The sequence below is a fragment of the Eriocheir sinensis genome, unplaced genomic scaffold, assembly GCF_024679095.1.
Source record: "Eriocheir sinensis breed Jianghai 21 unplaced genomic scaffold, ASM2467909v1 Scaffold62, whole genome shotgun sequence".
Taxonomy (NCBI): Eukaryota; Metazoa; Arthropoda; class Malacostraca; order Decapoda; family Varunidae; genus Eriocheir; species Eriocheir sinensis.
The window spans coordinates 831,696-852,712 of record NW_026111965.1 but is presented as its reverse complement, the minus strand read 5'-3'; positions in this window follow the sequence as shown (position 1 = coordinate 852,712).

Below are 21,017 nucleotides of genomic sequence, written 5' to 3'. Positions count from 1 at the left end.
TATTTTTTCCTTTTATTCCACCTCCTTTTACCTCATGTAGAGGGTGAGAGGGAGCGGGGGATCCAGGAGAGCGAGGAGGAGGCCAACTCATGTATGGAGGGCACCCTTCTACTTAGTTAACTTATGCTACATTAAAAAAAAAAATCTGAGCAAGATTGAACCAGTACTTTTTGAGATACAGGAGTCCAAATTTTTTGTGCCGAGTTTGTGCCTGAGTGGGACGAGTTCGTGGTTCGAGTGGGACGAGTTCGTCCGTGCGCCGAGTTCAATTTGATGCCGAATGGAATTTCACAAGATGTGAGGGCATTGAGGTAAAGCGGCCAGGTCAACAGCTACACAGGTGGTGGTGGAGAGAGGTAGTTGTAGACATCAGGTCTGGACGCACTATTCCAGTGAAACGACAGTTGATATATGGCGCACACTCGGCAAAATAAATTAAACATCTTCTATGTAAAATGCCCTGTAGCATTATTCAGAAGCGTAGCCAGTTGATAATACATGCATCATGGCTGAAACCTGACTTCATTTTGATCACAGAAACATGGCTAAATACGCGTGACAAGACCAAAGTTATGAAGGAGCTATCACCATGGTTGGCAACGCGTTTGCTAAGTGTCGCCTTTACACAAAAAAGGTGGAGGTGTAATAATATGCTAAAAGTAATTTAGAAGTCATTCAGCTTAACACAACCGAAAACAGAGGCTTATGTGATTCATTGTATGTACATGCATCGATCAATAATGAAAAGTATGTTCCCATGGGCGTAATTTTCATCGACCTCCTAAATCAAAATGAAGACATTGATGGAAATCTCTCTCATCTGTGAGATAAATAAATTATCAGAAACAGAAATGCAATACTATGCGGCGACTTCAATAACTCCTCTGTTAACTGGTCTGCACTCTATGCCAACAGGGAAGGAGCTAGATTAATAAATTTTGCGCAAAGATACATTTCTTATCAAAACAAGTGCTACCGCGTCAGACGCGAGGAAATAGCATTTCTGGATTTCTGCTTCTTCACGACCGACAGCGTCACCTCATAATCGCCTGTGAGGTCGGTGAGCCATTTGCAAGCAGTGTGATCACATTATAATCAGATGCCGTTTAACATTGAAACAAAAGCACGAGAGAGCTCACTTTAATTACCTACCTATAGTAAAAGCAAAGTTTACGGACCTAAGAAGAGAATTGGCTTCAGTAAATTGAACTATTGTCAATAACGTCAGCGTTCAAGAAACAGATAACGTTTCATCAAACAAATCACAGTGAGCGAATTAAATTCATCCCACTCGCTCACGAAGGACAGAGAATCCAGCCGTTGTGGATGACTATTCTGTCCTGTCCTACCACACGTAGACATTATAGTAGCGGTAGGAAACAGAGACCCTCGCCATAGACCCACAGGTCTTCTGCGTCTGTTCTTCCTATGTATGCTTCATGTATTCCTCCCTCCTCCCCTTTATGCAACACCTGATAAAACAAATCGGAAGGAGCCATTAGCGCCAGACGGTCAAGGCTGGTGTGCGAGGAGCCTGTGGAATGAAGCGGTTTGGCAGAATATAACTAAAATATCTTGCTGATATTACACCGTCAGGGACAAACACTACCGGTCGATAAACGGACAGACAGATATACTCGCCACTCACCGCTAATAAAAGGTACAAATTACCTTCCATTATCCTCCTAAAATGCTCAAGATGTAATTAGAAACTGCCTCCTCCTCCTCCTCCTCCTCCTCCTCCTCCTCCTTTTGCACTCCTCCCCAGATTCCTCTCTTACCTGGTCCTTTTTCACCTGTTATTTTCTATCTTTTTTCCAGAATTTTCCTCCTTCCATTTATTCTTCCCTCCCTTCTTCCTCTCGTTCACTTCCCCCTACCTTCTTTCTCCCACTTTCCTTCCTCCCCCTTCCTTCCCTCCCTTCCTCTTTCCTCCCTTCCTTCTCTTCTCATCTATTCCCTCCTGCCTTCCTTCCTGCTCCTTCCCTCCTTCTCTTCCCTACCTTCCCCTTCTCTTCCATTCCCTTCCCTTCCCTACTTTCCCCTCCCCTCCCCTCCCCTTCCCTCCTTCCATACAGGTGCTAAATCCCCCCACCTCCCCCCCAGTATATCCTCCCCTCCATTAGCCACCAACCAGCCGCGGGCAAAATATAATTAGTTACCCAAGTTATAAATACCCTCGCCCAAATTAACCTCCTCGTCGGGGCCACTAATTACCTGAACTTGTCTGTCCTCACCTGTCCTGCTGTCACCTGGCTGGGGGGAAGAAGGTGGTATTTTCTGTCCTCTCATTTTTTTACATTTATTTTTTATTTACTTCATATATTTTCTGGTTATTCTTGGTTTTTATTTTCGCTTTCCTTCCTTTTCTGGCTATTTTTGTTCCTCTTTAATTTTTATATTTTCATCTCATTGTGCTTCTTTTGTTCATACTCTTCTTTCCTTCTCCATCTCCTTCCTCCTCCTCTCCTTACACCTACATTCGCTCCTTCCCTTCATGGTCTTCAGATGGGATAAAAGACAATTTGTTGTATAAGGGTAACCTGCTTCCATTAGCCACTTATCCAGGTTAATTGAAATAGGAAATGGTTTTAGTGGGGTTTGTAAAAGTTTGTCTTCCCCTCTTTTTATACTTTGTACCTCCTAAATAATTATACGATCTTCTTCACTCTGTCATTTGGTCTGTCCTTCCATCCGTCTTGCTATGTATCTATCTCTTCCTCTGTTCTCCTTGTATTCTCTCAGTGGTGGTAATTCCTAGGGTTTTTTGGGGCAAGGGAGTGTAGAAAGTGTAAAGTTAAAGGAGAAGAGAGGTAGAGGAAAGGAATGAAGGGAAGAGAAGAGAGTTGTGAAATTAGGTGATGGGAGTGTTAAACGAAAGGAAAATATTATAAGGAAGAAAATTATGAGAAGCAAAGGGGACAGAGAAACAGGGAGAGGAAGGAATAAAGGAAGAGTAGGGAGATGAGAATATAACGACGAAAATTTTGAAAGGAAACGAAAAAAATTATGTAAGGAAGAAATGTAGAAAACATTTTCTTAATACTTCTTAAATATAACTCTGAATACATTAAACTTCTCTTGTCTCTGAGACAGGTAATCACCAATGTTAATACTCACTTTTTATACACGTATGAATATATAAACACGTCTGGCTAAAAAATATCCAATTCTAAACATTCAAAATTCTGTCGGTCGATCAGGCTGTCTATCTGTCTGTCTGTGTCTGTCCGCATGTATATTTAGTCACATGATACCCTTGAAAGGCAGTTTATATACACATTCATGTTTTTGCTTTGGAGGCAGAATAGAGAAAGAGGGATGAAAGAATGGAACTTGACAGTAGGAAAGGGAGAGTTTCTAGAGGATATGGGACAGGGAGACAGAGCTAAGGGAGACTTTCTAGAGGATATTATGGACAGGAGACAGAGCTAAGGGGAGAGTTTCTAGAGGATATGGACAGGGGAGACAGGGAGCAAAGGGAGACTTTCAGAAGATATGGACAGAGACAGAGCTATGGAGACTCTAGAGGATATGGACAGGGAGACAGAGCTAAGGGAGGTTTCTAGAGATATGGACAGGAGACAGGGAACAAGGGGAGACTCAGAGGAGGATGGACACAGGAGTGAGCTAAGGGAGACTTAGAGGATATGGACAGGAGACAGAGCCAAGGGGAGACTTCTAGAGGATATGGACAGGGAGACAGAGCTAAGGGAGACTTTCTAGAGGATATGGACAGGACAGAGCCAAGGGAGACTTTGGGGGACTCTCTAGAGAATATGGACAGGAGACAGGCTAAGGGAGACTCTGAGGGGATGGACAGGAGGACAGAGCTGAGGACTTTCTAGAATATGGACAGGAGACAGGGAGCAAAGGGAGTCGATAGATAAATAGATGGACTGATTGATTTACAGTATACAGGAAGACTCAGACTCAAGTAATGCTCAGAGGAAAAAAAGAAAATACTGAAAATAAATGAGAAGAAAATAATTGAACAAAGCCTCAACAGACACACACTTTCACCTTTCTTTTCCTTTCCTTCACATCCTATTTTTTCTTTTTATTTGTGAGTATGAAAGTGAGGCTGCCTGTCTGTCTGTCTGTCTGTCTGTACACGGAGGGCGAGGAGGAACGGCGACTGTAACAGACGTGTAATACACAAATTGATGGCGAAGACAGGAGGAGAGGAAGAGGAGGAGGAGGAGGAGGAGGAGGAGGAGGAGGAGGAGGAGGAGGAGGGGCGAAGAGGAGGAGGAGGAGGAGGAGGAGGGGATTTGGTGGAGGGATGTTGCAGAGAGAGAGAGAGAGAGAGAGAGAGAGAGAGAGAGAGAGAGAGAGAGAGAGAGAGACACAGAAAGACAGACAGATAGACAGACAGATAGACAGACAGACAGACAGGACACAGCATTACATTAGTATATATATATATAGGAGAGATAGAGAGAACACCCTAGAGAGAATATATATATATACGAAGAAGAATAATCTTAAAGAGAGATGGAGATGGTGGTAAGACAAGGACATGAATACAGAACACCTAGAGAGAGAGAGAGAGAGAGAGAGAGAGAGTAATACAAAGTCAACGTCAACTTCAACGAATGTAAGAAACAAAGAAATACAGACCAATAAAGTAACGAAGGAGGAGGAGGAGGAGGAGGAGGAGGAGGAGGAGAAGGAGGAAGAAGAAGAAGAAGAGGAAGAGGAGGATGCAACTAGACAGACAGACAGTGATAAAAGAGACAGTGAAATACGAAGAAAATGAAAAATAATGAATTGAAATTATAGTGATGAAAAATAAACTACCCAATATCATGAGACCATTTATCTATTCAATTATTTATCTATTCATTCCATTTATACATATCAAGGTTTAATTTACCTCTCCCAGCTATTCATTCCTATCCATTCACTCTTTCTTCTAACTATCATCTTTTCTTATCTTTTCTCATATGATTCACTGCTCACCGTCACTGTTCTTCTTTTGCAGGTAAGTGAAAGTAACGCTGAGACGCGGCTGAGAGGAAGGTAAAGACTAATGAGAGAACGGGAGAACAGGTGTGGTAGTTTGAGGGCAGGTGAGAGGGTAAGGTGAGGGGGAAGTAAGAGGTGTAGGTAAGGGAATGTGCTTATTGGTAATGGGGGCTGTGGTGTGTGTTTGTATGTGTGTGTAAAGACGTCAGGGGAAAGAGTAAAGGGGAGAAAGAAGGGAGGAAGACGGTAGGGATATTCTAAATGATAATGGAAGACGTGTGTTTTGTGTGTGGAGAGTAAAGGGAAAAGAAGGGAGGAAGTTAACTTGGGGAGAAAGAGAGGTGAAAGGAGGGGAGGTGAAGGGAAAGGAGAAATCGGTGGGAGATCACAATATAAAGAAAGAGAGAGAGAGGTGGAGGATAAGAGAGGGAGGAGATAAAGAGAAAGCGCAAAAGAACCTGAGAGAAAGAAGTGATGGAGGATAAAGGAGAGGAGAGAGAGAGATTGCACAAGAAGTGAGGGGAATAGAGGTGAGGGGAGAGAAATAGGAGCAGAGTGGAAGAGAGAGAGACGGCGAAAAACACCCCAAGAGGAAAAAGAGGGCACTGAGGGAAGTGAGGGGAATGTTCGGGCGTCCAGTGGGCAGTTGTGTTGGAGGCTGGGAGGGGAGGCGCTCTGACGGGGAGGATCACCAGCCACGTCCCTCATGACACTGATAAGGGGAGAGAAAAGTCGCTCACGGGAGGCAGAGGAAAAGGAAACCGAAGGGAAAGGGGGAGACTGAAGGAGGAGGAATAGGAGGAGGACAGGAGAGTGAGGAAGAGCCTTGTTGGATTTGTTTATATATATTTTTATGTTTTGTAAGTGATTTTATGGATTTAGTAGTTTTAGTAGTAGTAGTAGGAGGAGGAGGAAGAGCTTTGTTGGATTTGTTTATCTTTATTTATTTTATTTTATTGTTTGTTTTGTAAGTGATTTTATGGATTTATAAGTAGTAGCAGCAGTAGTAGTAGTAGTAGTAGTAGTAGTAGGAGGAGGAGGAGTTATTATACCTCATGTTTACCTGTTAATTAGTGCATTCTCAAGTCTTTATATTTTATCTTACCTCTTGTACTATTTTTCTTTCCTGGATTTTCTTTTTTATATATTTTCCCTTTCTTTAAATATCTTTCTCAACACCAATACATATTTCTTCATGCTTCATTTTATTTTCCTTTGGTTACTTTTCCTTTTAACTATCTTTCTCAAATTCATTTTTTTTTTCTTTTTCACGTTCACTTTTCTTAACTATCTTTCTCAACCTCGATATATTTTTTCTTTTTCATTTTTTACTTTTCTTAATTATCTTCCTTTTTCACCTTCCCTTTAAACTATCTTCCTTTTTATCCTATCTTTTCACGTTCTCTTTTCTCAAATATCTTCATTTCTCACGTTCCCTTTTCTTAACTATCTTGCTGTACCCCAATATATTTTTCTTCCCCTCCTCCTCCTCCTCCTTCTCCTTGCTCTCTCTCCTCGTTCTCCTCCTTAACAGCCCACTTAAGGCTGCTGAACTAAACTTGTAATTCCTTCTGCCGCTTAAATTGTTGGTCCCATTTGAACGCCTCGCCGCGGCCTCTAAGCAGACCCACTAACGGCGAACTTCGGGCAACACAAACTTCCAATTGACAACACACTCAACACTCGCCATCCAACTTCATTTCTGTTCTCTCTCTCACTCTTTCTTTGGTAAGCTTTCTCTCTCTCTCTCTCTCTCTCTCTCTCTCTCTCTCTCTCTCTCTCTCTCTCTCTCTCTCTCTCTCTCTCTCTCGCATTAGCGCCAGGTGTTCACAGGTATTGTTTTCTTCGTTTCTTCATTTAGTTAAGTTTTTTTAATTGATTTTCCAGATTTTTTTATGTACTATATTTACTTACTAATTATCATTATCATTCTTAGAGTCTTAATCATCATCCGTTTCGTCAATATTGTCTTTTTCTTTTTCTTTTTCTTCATATTTTTCTTTTATTTTTACTTCATCATAATCTTTGTCTTATTGTTTTTGTTGTTGTTATCATTCTCCTTTTTATTTTTTTCCTTTTCCTTTTCTCCTTTTCCATTATCTTTTCCCATTATTCTCCCTTTTCTTCTTTCATTTTCTTTTTATCCGTTTTCCATTTTTTATCCTTTTCTTTTTCTTCTGCATATCGTTTTCATCATACTCTTCTTTGTATCATTATCTTCATCATCTATTCCTCCTCCTCCTCCTCCTCCTCTTCCGAACATAACCTCCTCGGCGGGTCAAGCCACTTCCAAGATAATTACAAAGTTTCAAGTATAGCCTCAATAAGTTTACCTTTAATCCCCTACTTATGTGTGTGTGTGTGTGTGTGTGTGTGTGTGTGTGTGTGTGTGTGTGTGTGTGTGTTCCACGTCAAAATGTATGTTTCTCTTTTTTTATTAAGGAGTAACTTCTGTAATCTTTTCTTTTTTTTTTTCTCCGGCTTTTCAACATTTCTTCACCTCTTCCTTTCTCTCTCTCTTTATCTCTCACCTTCTTTCCTTCTCCCTCTTTCTCATCTTCCTCTCCCACGTCCCTTCATGATCTTCCTCCCCCACTCTCTCCCCTCATTCACCTCCAGTTTACTCTCTTTCTCTTTCATTGTTCCTTTTCATGTCTTCCTCTCTCTCCTCTTACCTGCCTTCCCTTCCTCTCTCTCCCACCTTCGCTCTCTAATTTAGTCACCTTGCTGCCCTCCTCTCCTCTCCTGCCTCTTCTCTTTCAATTTTTTTTCCTTTCCGTACCCAGTTCTTTTCCTCCCTCTCTCCCCGTCACCTCTCTCTCTACCTCTTTTCCTTTTTACTACCTACTAACAAAGCTTCCCTTCCCTCTTTTTTTCCTTCCTTCGTGCATTGCTTTCTCTCTTACACGTTTTGTTTATTCCATTATTTTCTTCTTAACATCCTCCCTTCCTTCCTTCCTTCCTTCCTTCCTTTCTTTCCTCTTACCTTTCTCCCTGTACTTCCTTCCTTCCTTCCTTCCTTCCTTCCTTCCTTGGTTCTGTCTCCGTCGTGGACTCTGAATGGAGTTTCCTGTCCATTTTTTCCTGTCATTCTCCGTTTTCTTTTTTTCGATAAACTTGGTGTGTGAGTGAGGAAAGTTTTGGCGGATAAAGGTGTCGCAGTGTGTGTGTGTGTGTGTGTGTGTGTGTGTGTGTGTGTGTGTGCGCCATGGAAGTTGATGTTTTATGGAATAGCAACACACACACACACACACACACACACACACATACACACACACACAGAGGTATCCATATCTTACTGTTTTAATTCATGTGTTCTACTTTTTATTCTCTCTCTCTCTCTCTCTCTCTCTCTCTCTAGTTTACGCAATAAGGAAAATGAGTAAGTTGAGATGCAATGAGGAGAAAAATCTATAACTAAGGTAATCTTGAAACACACACACACACACACACACACACACACACACACACACACACACACACACACACACAGAGAGAGAGAGAGAGAGAGAGAGAGAGAGAGAGAGAGAGAGAGAGAGAGAGAGAGAGAACTATTTCTATTGGTTCAAGACTCATTTCAAGTGGATTCCAATTACCTGTACTTTTGTAGGTGTTTTCTTTCCCTTACTCCTCCCCCTCCTCCTCCTCCTCCTCCTCCTCCTCCTCCTCCAACGATATCTCTCTCTCCCTTCTTCCCTCATTCTTTCCTTCCTTCCTTCTTTCCTAACTCCTTCCCTATCTTTTTTTTCCATCGTCCTCCTTCTCTCTCCTTTCCTTCCTTTGTTCTTTTTTCCTGTTTCTCTTTTTCTCTTCCCCACTTTCCCTCATTCTGTTCTTCCTTTTCTAACTCCCTTCCTCTGTCTTTTCCTTCCTCCTTCTTCTCCTCTTCTTCCATAAATCTCCTAATCTTCATCTCTTCATTTTCTTTCTCTTTCTCGTTCGTCATCTCTTTACTCTGCTTGCAACTTTCTTTTCTTCTTCCTTTTCCATCTCTCTTTCACAACCTTTCCTCCTTTCCTTTCTTTCATTGGTCTTGTTTTTCTTCCTCCTTCCATTTCCTTTTTGCTTCCTTTTCCTAATCCCTGCAACTTTTCTTACCTCCTCCTCCTCCTCCTCCTCCTCCTCCTCCTCGTGTCCTTCCTCCATCCTTTCTCTCTCCGTCCTCACTTTTTGCTAATCTGTAGACAATCTTCTCTCAGTCTCCTAAATCTCTCTTCTTTCTCTCATACACAAGTTTATCCATTTTTTATTAATTTCTACACCACATTTTGAGTTCCCTTGCTTTATTATTATTTTCTTTTCTCTTTTATTGTTTAGCTCCATCATTCTTTTCTTTTTCCCTTTTTTTCTTTCTTTACTTTTTTTTCGTTTTAGATTTTTTTTTTGATTTGTTTTTGTTCCATTTTAAACATTTTCTTGGCGGTTTTGTTTTTCCTGTTTCTTTTCTTTATATTCATCCGTCTTTTGTTTAGTTTTCTCTCTCTCTCTCTCTCTCTCTCTCTCTCTCTCTCTCTCTCTCTCTCTCTCTCTCTCTCTCTCTCTCTCTCTCTCTCTCTCTCTCTCTCTCTCTCGGTAATTCCCCTTCGTAATCTTCCTTCTCGTTATTTTTTTATCTCTGTTATTATTTTCTTATTGTCTTTGCTCTCTTCTTTCCCTCCTTTGATCCTCCTTCGTAAAGACAGCAATCAAGATATTTCCCAGGAGGTGAGAGAGAGAGAGAGAGAGAGAGTTCTGGGAAAGCTTGAATTTAAAGAAACCATTAGCGTGTGAGGATTAAAAGCCTTTTCTTTATTTTCTTGTCTTACTCTTTTCTTTATCTCCTCCTCTTTCTATTCCTCCTTTTCCTCCTCTTTCCCCTTCTGCTCCTCTTATCTTTCATCTCCTTTTTCTTTATTTTTCTATTCCTCTTTGTTTTTCTTACCTCATTGCTTATTCGTGTTTTAATTTTTTCGTTTTTCTACTTTGTTTTCTTTTTCTTCTTCCTTTTTTTTTCTTTTTTACTCTTCTCTTTCTTCTTTTTCTTCATCTTCATCATCTTCTTTTTCCTTTACTTTTTCTTCTTCTTCTTCTCCTTCATCTTCTTCATCTTCTTTTTCTTCTTCTTTTTTAAATCATTGTTATAGTTTCTTTCTTTACTAAATGTCACCACCACCATCACCACCACCACCACCACTATCACCACCACCACCACCACCACTATCACCACCACCACCACCACCACCGTCACCACCACCACCACCACCACCTCCTTCACACCAATAACAACGACAGCATTTTAAGCGACCATAACGACCCCCTTACCGTTCATTTCGAAGGTGGGGAGGAGGTCGTGCCCCCTCTTACCACGGGCTAACAGTCTCGTTCGGTAGTTAGCTTAATTGGCTCCTGTGCGGTGTTTGCCTGGAGGAGGAGGAGGAGGAGGAGGAGGAGGAGGAGGAGGAGGAAGAAGAAGAAGAGGAGGAGGAGGGTAAATGGGTAAGCAGGGAAAGTGAGAGAAATAGGAATGAAGGATGAAGAAAAAATCAGGAAGAAAACAGGAAGAAGTTGAGAGGAGAAGAAAGAGGAGGAGGAGGAGGAGTACGTCGAGTATGTAGAGAATGAAGAGTAATTAAAGGTACAAAGAGGAAGACAAATGGATGTATGAGAAGAGGAAAAGGAAGAAAAAAGGAGAGAGTAAATGTAGAATAAAGGAAGAGAGAGAGAGAGAGAGAGAGAGAGTTAGGTTTAGTTGCAGGTTGGATAAGTGGAGAAGGAGAAAGAGGAGGAGGAGGAGGAGGAGTAATAAGAGGAGAAGGAACGTGTGAAAGCGAAGAGTAATTGAGTTTCTAGGTGCGACAGGTTTGGGAGGAGGAGGAGGAGGAGGAGGAGGAGGAAGAGGAGGAGCATTAGTAAGAGGAGGAAGAGGTCTTTAGGGTTGCTGTGAGAGTAGAGAGAGAGAGAGAGAGAGAGACACACTCCTCCCACACACACACACTCGAATCATCTCTCTCTCTCTCTCTTACGCTTTTAAAACTCTACAGCACCCCACTTTCATTTCTCCTCCTCCTTCCTTCCTCCTCCTTTCCTCCTCCTCCTCCCTTCCTCCTCCTTTCCTCCTCCCTCCTCCCTCCCTTTCCTCCTCCTTTCCTCCCTCCTCCTCCTCCTCCTTTCCTCCATTCGTCCCAAAATTAGGTCGTTGTACAAGTAACCCGAGAAAAGGTTTTTATTTCCACATCTTGTGTTGAAGGGAAAAGTTTCTTCTTCCTCCTCCTCCTCCTCCTCCTCCTCCTCCTCTTCTTCTTCTTCCTGTATTAGCTTCCTTTTCCTCCTCCTATTATTACTCTCTTTCCTTCCACTTTTTTTTTTTTTTTTTTTTTGCCTTCTCCGTTTTTCTTTTCTTTCATGTCCTTTATTTCTTTATTTCCTCCTCCTCCTCCTCCTCCTCCTCCTCCTCCTCCTCTTCTTCTTCTTCCTGTCTTACCTTCCTGTTCCTCCTCCTATTCTTCCTCTCTTGCCTTCCTTCCTTTTCTCTTTTTTTTTTGCCTTCTCCCTTTTTCTTTTCTTTCATGTACTCTTTATTTTCTTTATTTACTCCACCTCCTCCTCCTACTCCTCCTCCTCCTCCTCCTCCTCCTTCTCTTCCTCTTTTTTTTTCTTCTCCTCCTCTTCCTTCTTTTTACCTTCCATTTTTTTTACCTACCTTCCGTGTTGTCTTTATTTTCTCCTCCTCCTCCTCCTCCTCCTCCTCCTCTTCCTCTTCCTCCTTTTCCTTCTATTCTCTCCTTTTTTCACCTTTACTCCTTTTTTCTTACCTTCCAAGTCTTCTTTATTGTCTTTATTTCCTCCTTCTCTTCCTCCTCCTCTTCCTCCTCCTCCTGTTCTTCCTTCTCCTTTTTTTCTTCCCCTATATTTCTTACCTTCCGTGTTCTCTTTATTTCCTCCTCCTCCTCCTCCTGCTTCTCCTCTTCCTTCCCTCTACTCCTCTTCCTCCTCCTGTTTCTCCTTTCTTACTTTTCTCCTTCCCTCCTTTGTACCTCTGACCTTCTTCCTTTTTCTAACTCCTTCACACTTTCTTTTTTTTCGTTTCTTTTTCTTTTTATCCATTGCTAATTTCCTCCCTTCTTTTCTTAATCTTTTTCTTCTTCCCTCTCTCTATCTTTTCATCTATCCCTCCATTCTATTCTTTCTCTCTCTCCCTCCATTCTGTTCTTTCTCTCTCTCCCTCCCTTTCTCCCTTTATTCTATTCTTTCTCTCCCTCCCTCCCTTCCTCGTCTCTCCCTCCCTCCCTCCCTCCCTTGTTAACCTGTCTACCTGTCTCTCGGCTGTACTTGGTCCGTTACCTGGTGAAGATGCGTGACTGGAGATGAGGTGAGCCAAATAACATACCCCCTCCTCCTCCTCTTCTTCCTCTTCCTCCTCCTCCTCTTCCTCCTTTAGTTATGTTGCCTCCAGGATGTTTATTTTTTTTTCTCCCCTCCTCCACATCGCGTGTTCTCTGTTTCGTCTAATGAATGACTCTCTTCCACTTCCCTTCCCCTTCCATAACCTGACACGTCTTCCTCACGACCACCTCCTCCACCTCCTCCTCCTCCTTCTCCTTCCCTTGCCTCATTTCACTCACTCCACCTCATTCTCGTTGCTCTCTCCTACACTGCTTTATCACTGCCTTCATAAACGGAGTGAAAACGGGAAAACATCAGACAGGTAGATTGGCAAACTGTGACAAATCCTCTACCTGACAATCCACCAATAACTAAAATTAAACAAGACCAGAATAACAAATGAATAAGGGATAGATATTAAGTGTGTTTGATGTATATGATAAGCAACAGACATAAACCAGTCTGCTTATATGTATGCCGTATTTGAAGCGTGGTGTAAATATTTAAGGTAAACAAACAAGATTAAACAGAGTGGTGAACGCGTGAAACTCATAAGCAGTAAAGAAGAAATAGATGAGCGGAAAGGGAGGCAGGAGAATAAGAGTTAAGAAGGGAGAGGAAGAAAAAGAAGAAGAAGAAGAAGAAGATTAAATGGAGGAAGAAGAGGAGGAGGAAAGCAGAAAAAGAAAGAAAAGAAAGAAGAAAAAGAAAAGAAAAAAGAACAGGAAGAATAAATAAAAGAAGAAAAAGGAAAAGAGTAAGAAAAAGATGAATAATAATAAGAAGAAAATAAGAAGAAGAATAGAGGTGAAGCTAAGCACCGCACACCTGCCCTTCAACCTTACCTGGCCGCCCTCCCCTCGCTAATTAGGGCTGATGGATTTCACCTGCAGCGGAGGGTCACCTGGAGGTCATTATGTGCTCAAAGGAGGAGGAGGAGGAGGAGGAGGAGTGGGTTTAGTTCATAGGGCGTGGTGAAGATAGAGGAGATGAGGGGAGAAGAGAGAGAGAGAGAGAGAGAATGAAACTGAACGAAATGTAACTATAGGAACACCATTATCTCTCTCTCTCTCTCTCTCTCTCTCTCTCTCTCTCTCTCTCTCTCTCTCTCTCTCTCTCTCTCTCTCTCTCTCTCTCTCTCTCTCTCCTTTACCTACTCCAATTAGCTCCCCACCTTGTTATCTTTACCTTCACAACCTCACCTGAAACCAAGAGGAATCCAACTCCCTTATTAAACCGCTTCTCTTGCCGGTAAAAAAAAAAAAAAAACGCGAAACATACAATAGATCCAACCGCTTACCCTTCCTTTTTTTCTCTGGCTATTTGCATACATTTTTTTTTTTTTTTTGGGGGGGGGGCTATTTTTTTCTTTATTTTTAGACTCCTCGCCGGGTAATGAGAGAGGCCAGTCTGGTATTTTTTTTTTTTTTACACAATTTGCACTTTTTTTTTTGTCTGTGGTTTTTCCTTCCCTCCTTTCTTTCTTCCTTCCTTCCCCTTAACGAGTAACCACCGCGGACTGGAGGGTAATTAATCACGAGGAGGAGGAGGAGGAGGAGGAGGAAGGAGAATAAAAGGAAAAGAGAAAGAAGAATGAAGGAGGGAGGAGGGAGAAGGCAGGTCATGAAGATAGAGATGAGGTGGAAGAGGAGGAGGAAGACGAGGGTGGGTGGGTGTGTTGGTGAAGGAGGAGGAAAAAGAGAAAGTGGAGGAAGAGGAGGGAGGAGGAGAGTAGTGGTGGTGATGGTGGTGGTAGGGAAGGAGGAGGAGGTGAAGGAGCAAAAGAAGTAGAAGGAGGAAGAGGATTAGCCGGGAGGAGAAGGAAGTGTGGTGATGGGGAGAGGAAGTTTGTGGGACAGACTAGTGTATTTGCTGGGAGGTGAAGATGGATGATGGAGGAGGAGAGAGGAAGAGGGAAGAGAAGGGAAGGAGGTAAAGAGGGGAGGGAGGGGGGAGGGAGAGGGAGGTAATGGATGAAGAAGAGTGAAGGTGAATGGATATTGGGGAGGTCAGTGGCGGAGGAGAAAGAGGAGATGACAGGAGGAGGAGGAGGAGGAGGAGGACAGAAAGGAGGCTGGACAGAAGAGGAGGATGGCAGAAGGGAGGATAGACAGAGGAGGAGGAGGAGGAGGAGGAGGAGGACAGAAGAGGAGGATGGCAGAAGGGAGGATAGACCCAGGAGGAGGAGGAGGAGGAGGAGGAGGACAGAAGAGGAGGAGAGGCAGAGGAGGAGAATGACAGAAGGGAGAATGGACATAGGAGGAGGAAGAGGAAGAGGAGGAGGAGGAGGACAGAGACAGGCTGGACCGAGGGTGATCAATGGTGGCGTTTCCAACAATGTTTGTAAACAATGGTTGGTGTCGGGGTAACTTATTACCCCCCGATGGTTAACTCCGTGACCTGGAGAAAAGGGAGGGAGGGAGGGAGGAAAGGGCGAGGGAAGGAAGGAAGGGAAGCTGGAAAGAAGGGAGGGAAGGAGGGAGGAAAGGGCGAAGGAGAGAGGGAAGGGAAACAGGAAAGGTGGGAGGGAGGAAGGAAAGGAAGCTCAATGGGAGAGAGGGAGAAAAGGACGAAGGAAGGAAGGAAGGGTAGCTGAAAGGGAGGTAGGGAAGGAGGAAATGGCGAAGGGAGGAAGGAAGAGAAGGTGGAAAGGAGGGAGGGAGGAAGGGAAGGTGGAAAGGAGGGAGGGAGGAAGGGAAGGGCGAAAGGAAGGGATGCTGAAATGGAGGGAGGGAGAGAGGAAAGGAAAGCTGAAAAGGGCGAATGAAGGGAGGAAAAGGCGAAAGGAAGGAGAAAAGGGCGAAGATAGGGAAGGGAAATAGAAGGAAGAACCAAGAGGGGGTAAGGAAGAGGATGGAAGAGATGAGAAAGGGAGGAAGGGAGGAGGAGGAAACGGAAGGGAAGAGTCAAGAGAGGGTAAGGAAGGAGAATGTGGGGAGTGAGAGAAAGGTAAAAATTGGAATGAGAAAGGGAAGAAGGAAGAAAATAATGGAAGGAGAGAGGGAAGGAAAGAATAATAAAGGGAGAGGATTAAAAACGAGGGGGCGGGAGGGAGGAAACTAAGGGAGGGAGGGAGGGATAGAGGAATGCGAAGAGGGGAAACAAACGATAAAGGAAAGGAAAAAAATAAGGAAGGGAGGAAGAGAGGGAGGGAGATAAACGAGAAATGATGGAGGGAGAAAAAAATAGATAGAGATAGATAGAAAAAAAGGAAGGAGATAAATTGAGTGAGTGGCTGTAATGGATAAGGATGGATAGTACTCTCTCTCTCTCTCTCTCTCTCTCTCTCTCTCTCTCTCTCTCTCTCTCTCGCCCTCTCCCTGGAGTCTCCACTGTTAAGGAAGAGTAACCATAAGTTGAAGAGTTAGAGAGAGAGAGAGAGAGAGAGAGAGAGAGAGAGAGAGAGAAGGGAAGGGGAAGAAAGCAAAATCGAGCGAGAAGAAGAAAGAAAGGAGATAAAGAAAAAAATAATAGATAAGAAAATGAAAAAAAAAGAGGGAAAACTTAAAAATGGAAAAGATAATGAAGGAAAGGAAAAGAAAGAATATAAGGTGAATAACATTGAAAGGAAAGGGTTGCTGGGGAAGAAGGAAAGATGGAAAATGAGCTTCACTTTTCTTTCTCTTTTCACTCTTTTTCATACTGGTCTCCGTATACCTGTTAACTTTTTTACATATATTATTTTTTCATTAACGCCTCGAAGTGTTTTTTTTTTCTTCGTCTCCTCCCCTCACCGGCAGAATTAAACCTTCCCATTTCTTCATCTTGTTCAATCTCTTCTTTTTCATCTCATTTTTTTCTCTATTTCTCCTTCTTGTACTTCGCTATCATCATCCTCTTTTTATTTTACCTTTTTTTTCTTCATAATTTCTTCTGATCCATAAAACTTACCTCTTCATTCATACACCTTTCTACTCATACACCAATTAACTCCTTTACATAAACATTCACACTTCGAGCTGCACTTTTTATTCTCCTCGTCTTCCTCCTCCCTCACACACCCCTAAACTCGCCTCGTAATTACCGCCTCTCTTCCCCCCCCCCCCCCCCCAGTCACGTTCCTTCAGGCTTAAGTCTCGTAAGTATATTTATTTTTTACTCCCGGGTCTTATTTTGGTCCGGGGAAACAAACGGAACGTGAGGTTTTCATGTCCCTCGAGGTAAGTTGTTTTGCCGGAGAATCGACGAGGAGGATAAGGCTCCCGCTGTTTGTTTGCCCGCCTGTTTGTGGATTATGTGATAGTGGGTGGTGGGAGGGATCGCTAGAGGGATTAAACAGGAGAAGAAAGTATAAAGAAAATGGTGAAAGTGTGGGAGGTGAGAGTGATTGCCAGGGAAGAAGAAGAAGAAGCATAGGAAGATGATGAAGAAGAAGAAGAACAAGAACAAGAACAAGAAGAAGAAGAAGAAGAGCAGGAAAAAGAAGAATAGGAAAACGAAGAAGAAGCATAGAAAAGAGAAGAAGAAGAAGAAGAAGAAGAACAGGAAAAAGAAGAAGAAGAAGAAGGAAAAGAAGAAGAGCATGAAAAAAGAAGAATAGGAAAACGAAGCAGAAGAAGCATAGGAAGGAGAAGAAGAAAAAAGGAATTACAATTTGGCGCAAAAAAATAAATGAAGAAGCTATGAAGTGAAATGATTGATATGGAAGTTAATAGAAGAAAATATTAAGGCAAAGCAAAGAAGAATTATTGCGATGTAAATAAAGAGGAAAAAGTATGAAGTGACTGGAGTGATTGTGAAAGAGATTAAACATAAAGTATGAAGGAAAGGAAGAAAAATAAATGCGAAATAAATACAAAAAGAAGAAAATGAAGAGGAAAAGACATCGAGGAAGTAGGTAGTTGAAAATGAAGCTGAAAAAAAGATGAAGAAAAAGAAGAGAAGAAGGAGAAAGAAAATGGAGAATGATGAAAATATGAATAGGAAGAAAATATCGTAGAAAAAAGAAAAGAGTAGATGAAAAATAATATGAAAAAGGAAAGGAAACTAATAGATCAATTAACAAATACATAGACGAATAGATATAGCTGAAACTGATATTTAATGCCGTCTATTCTTAACTAAATATACGTGTTTTTGTGTGTTTTTCTCCTCTGGTAAAAATTCGTGAACTTTACCTTAGCGAGATGTGAGTTGCTTTATCCGTAGAGTTTATGGCAGCCGTGGTTAGTTTACAGTTTGGAAGAGATAAGCGAGGAATAAACAAGAGATATACACGATGAATGCCCTCCTGTAACCTAAACCGAAAGACGCCGAAGAAGAAGAATATGGCAAGGAAAATGAAAAAGAAGATATATAATAGGAAAAAAAATGGCAAGGAAAAGAAAAAAGAAGAAAAGAAAGTTAGATGGCATGGGAAAGGGGAGGAAAAAAAGGGAGATGGGAAAAAAATTATGAAGAGGGTGAGGAGATGTATACGGGGAAGGGGGGGGAGGATATCATTACTGTTAAGGGGTGAAGGGGGGATTAGGGAAGAGGGGTATTCTGTATAGGATGATATGGGTGTGCTGTAAGAGGGGGTTGCATAGGGGGGAGGGGGCAATTATTATTATTATTATTATTATTATTTATCTTTTAAGGGGCCTTTGTTGTGTTCTATGGTGGTAGATGTTGTTGTTTTAGTATGTGAATTTGGTTTAAGCAGTGATGGTATTAGCATGCTTTAGGCTACGATTTAAGGGCCTGAGAATTTGTCTGGAGGTGAATATATATAGTGAGATAGATAGATAGATTGAGAGAGAGAGAAATGTGAAAAATAGTGAAAAAAAGTATTAAGGGGTTGAATAAGAGTGTGTGTGTGTGTGTGTGTGTGTGTGTGTGTGTGTGTGTGTGTGTGTGTGTGTGTATGTGTGTGTTTAAGGATATATGTAAAACGTGGAATGGAGGGCGTGAGAGAGGGGGATGAGTCTAGATAGATTGATATGGGTGAGCGAGGAGGGTCGGGAGGAGGAGGAGGAGGAGGAGGAGGCGTTGCATGGGAGGCGTCAAGGGAAGGAATGATGGATGCTGGGAGGCTGTTCAAGAGATGACGGATAGCTCTCATCCCCTCAGCTCCCCCTCCTATTCCCCTCCCCATCTCCTCCCCCTTCCTCTCCTCTTGATAGGTCTAACACCCCTTACATCCCCTCCCCTTCCCCTCCCCCTCTTTATCAAATACCTCCCCTGCTCCCCTCGCATCCCCTCATCTCCCCTTTCTATCCCCCTTCCCTTCCCTCCCCTACCACCCCTTACATCCCCTCCCCTTCCCCTCCCCCTCTTTATCAGATACCTCCCCTGCTCCCCTCACATTCCGTCATCCTTCCTCCTCCCCCTCCCCATTGTAAAACCAGCTCCCTCCCCTCCTCCCATCTTCCATACTCTCCCCTGCTCCCCCTCTCGTCTTTGTCACTCTCCCCTACCTCTACATTTGTTTTTCTCCCCCTCATGATTGATCCCCCTTGCAGCTTACCCCCTTCCCCTGGGTATCTTTTTAACTGACTGACTGGCTGACTGAAAGAAAGGTTGGTGGACTGACAGACTGGCTGACTGACAGGGAAGGTTGGACTGAGTGACTGACTGAATGTCTGACTGAAGGGAAGGTTGGACTGAGTGACTGACTGACTGCTGACTAAAGGCTGGCTGGGTATCTTTTGGACTGACTGACTGACTGGCTGATTGAAGGGAAGGTTAGTGAACTGACTGACTGGCTGAATGGCTGACTGAAGAGATGGTCGTTTGTCTGCCTGGCTTTTTCTGGCTTTTCTCTCTGTCTGTCTGTCTGGTCTGGTGTCTTGTGCTGGCTGGCTGTGTGCGGGTGTCTGGCTGGTACAGTTCTATGGTATATATATATTGTGGTGCGGCATAGTTCCTGTTCCTCTGTGATTTAATGTAAGGAATAAGAGACTGTATACTGCGGACTGTAATCTCTCTCTCTCTCTCTCTCTCTCTCTCTCTCTCTCTCTCTCTCTCTCTCTCTCTCTCTCTCTCTCTCTCTATCTTCTCCACTACTTCCCTTCTCATCTTCTCTTATCTTCTTTTCTCTCATCTTTTTCCTATTTTCCTCTTATTTTTCTTTATTTTTATATCCTCATATTTTTTTTTCTATATTCCTCCTTTTTTCTCTTATCTGTCTTTCCATGTTTATTTTTCTCATTTTTCTCTGATCTTTTCCTCTATTTTCCTCTTTTTTTCTCTTATCTAACTTTCCTCTTATCTTTTCTCTTATTCCTCTTTTATTAATCTCTCTCTCTTACTTTTTTATTTTCTTCCTCTTGTTTTTCTTTTATTTATCCTTCCTTATATCCTTTTCGTATTTTTCCTTTATATTTTTCTCTTTCATCTCTCTCTCCTCTCATCTTTTCTCTCATATCCCTCTTCTTCTCCTTCCCTCTATAGAATGGTCACACGTTTTTTTTTCTGTTTTTATCCCCATTTTTATTTTATTTCTTATTATTTTTTCCCTTTTTTCTATCCCCCTTCTCCCCCTCTTCCCCCTCACCAACCCCCTCGTGGCCGTAGCGCGTGACTTCTTTCACTTAGGCGTATGATAAAGTTTTACGTTCGTCTGGGCAAGCCTTACTCCCATATCTTTTTTTTTTTTTTTTTTTTTCTGTTTTTTTGTATTTACTTTTTTGTGTGTAGATAAGATCCTTCCTTCCTCCCTTCCTTCCTTCCTTTCTTCTTTCCTTCCTTCCTTCCTCCCTTCCTTCCTTCCTTTCTTCTTTCCTTCCTTCCTTCCTTCTTTCCTTCTTTCCTTCCTTCCTTCCTTCCTTCCTTCTCTCCGTCCCTGTTTTAGCCCTTACACTCGACTCTTCTCCGGAGGCTGCGTTGGTGTTAGAGAAGTTAATTAAGCCTGTGAATGTATGTGTGTGTCTCTCTTATATGTGTGTGTGTCTGTGTTTGTGTGTGTGTGTGTGTGTGTGTGTGTGTCCTGGAGTTTTTGTTTGTGTGTTTTCTGGCCTAGTTTTGTTCATGTGTATTACTATATTGCTTTTTTTTGTGTGTGTTTTTATGTATGTGTTAAATTTTGTTGTTTTTCGTTTTTTATCATGTTTATTACCGTAGTTTTTTGTTGTTGTTGTTGTTGTTTTATGGAGTTTTGTTGATTATCAGTTCATCTTTTTTTTCTCTTTTATCATTTTTGACCATTTGTATTACTCATATTTATTTTACTCTTACTTTATCGTTTTACTCTGGCAAATCGTGTATTTTTATGTAGTCTTCCTTTGAGTCAGTTTTATTTGCCAAGGTTTTATTAATTCATTTCTTTATTTTTACAACAAAGGAGACAACTCAAGGGGACAAAAAAAGGAAACAATAATAAATAAAAAAAAAACGCTACTCATTATATATTTTAAGTGAGAGAGAGAGAGAGGCGAATCCCCCTCCCCACTTAAGTTTTACGAGCACATCCATAACACTTGCTTCACTATTTATTAAGGAGGATAATTTTGCCTCACACCCTCACGTCCTCTCTCTCTCTCTCTCTCTCTCTCTCTCTCTCACACACACACACACACACACACACAGGTAAGACAGTCAGGTGAACACGCGCTAATTGGTATCGTGAGAAGCAAGCGAAGCAACCACCTGTACTGCCCAAGCTCACGGGTATACTGCTTTTCTCTCTCTCTCTCTCTCTCTCTCTCTCTCTCTCTCTCTCTCTCTCTCTCTCCTGTTCTTCCTATTCCCTTTTCTTCCCTCTT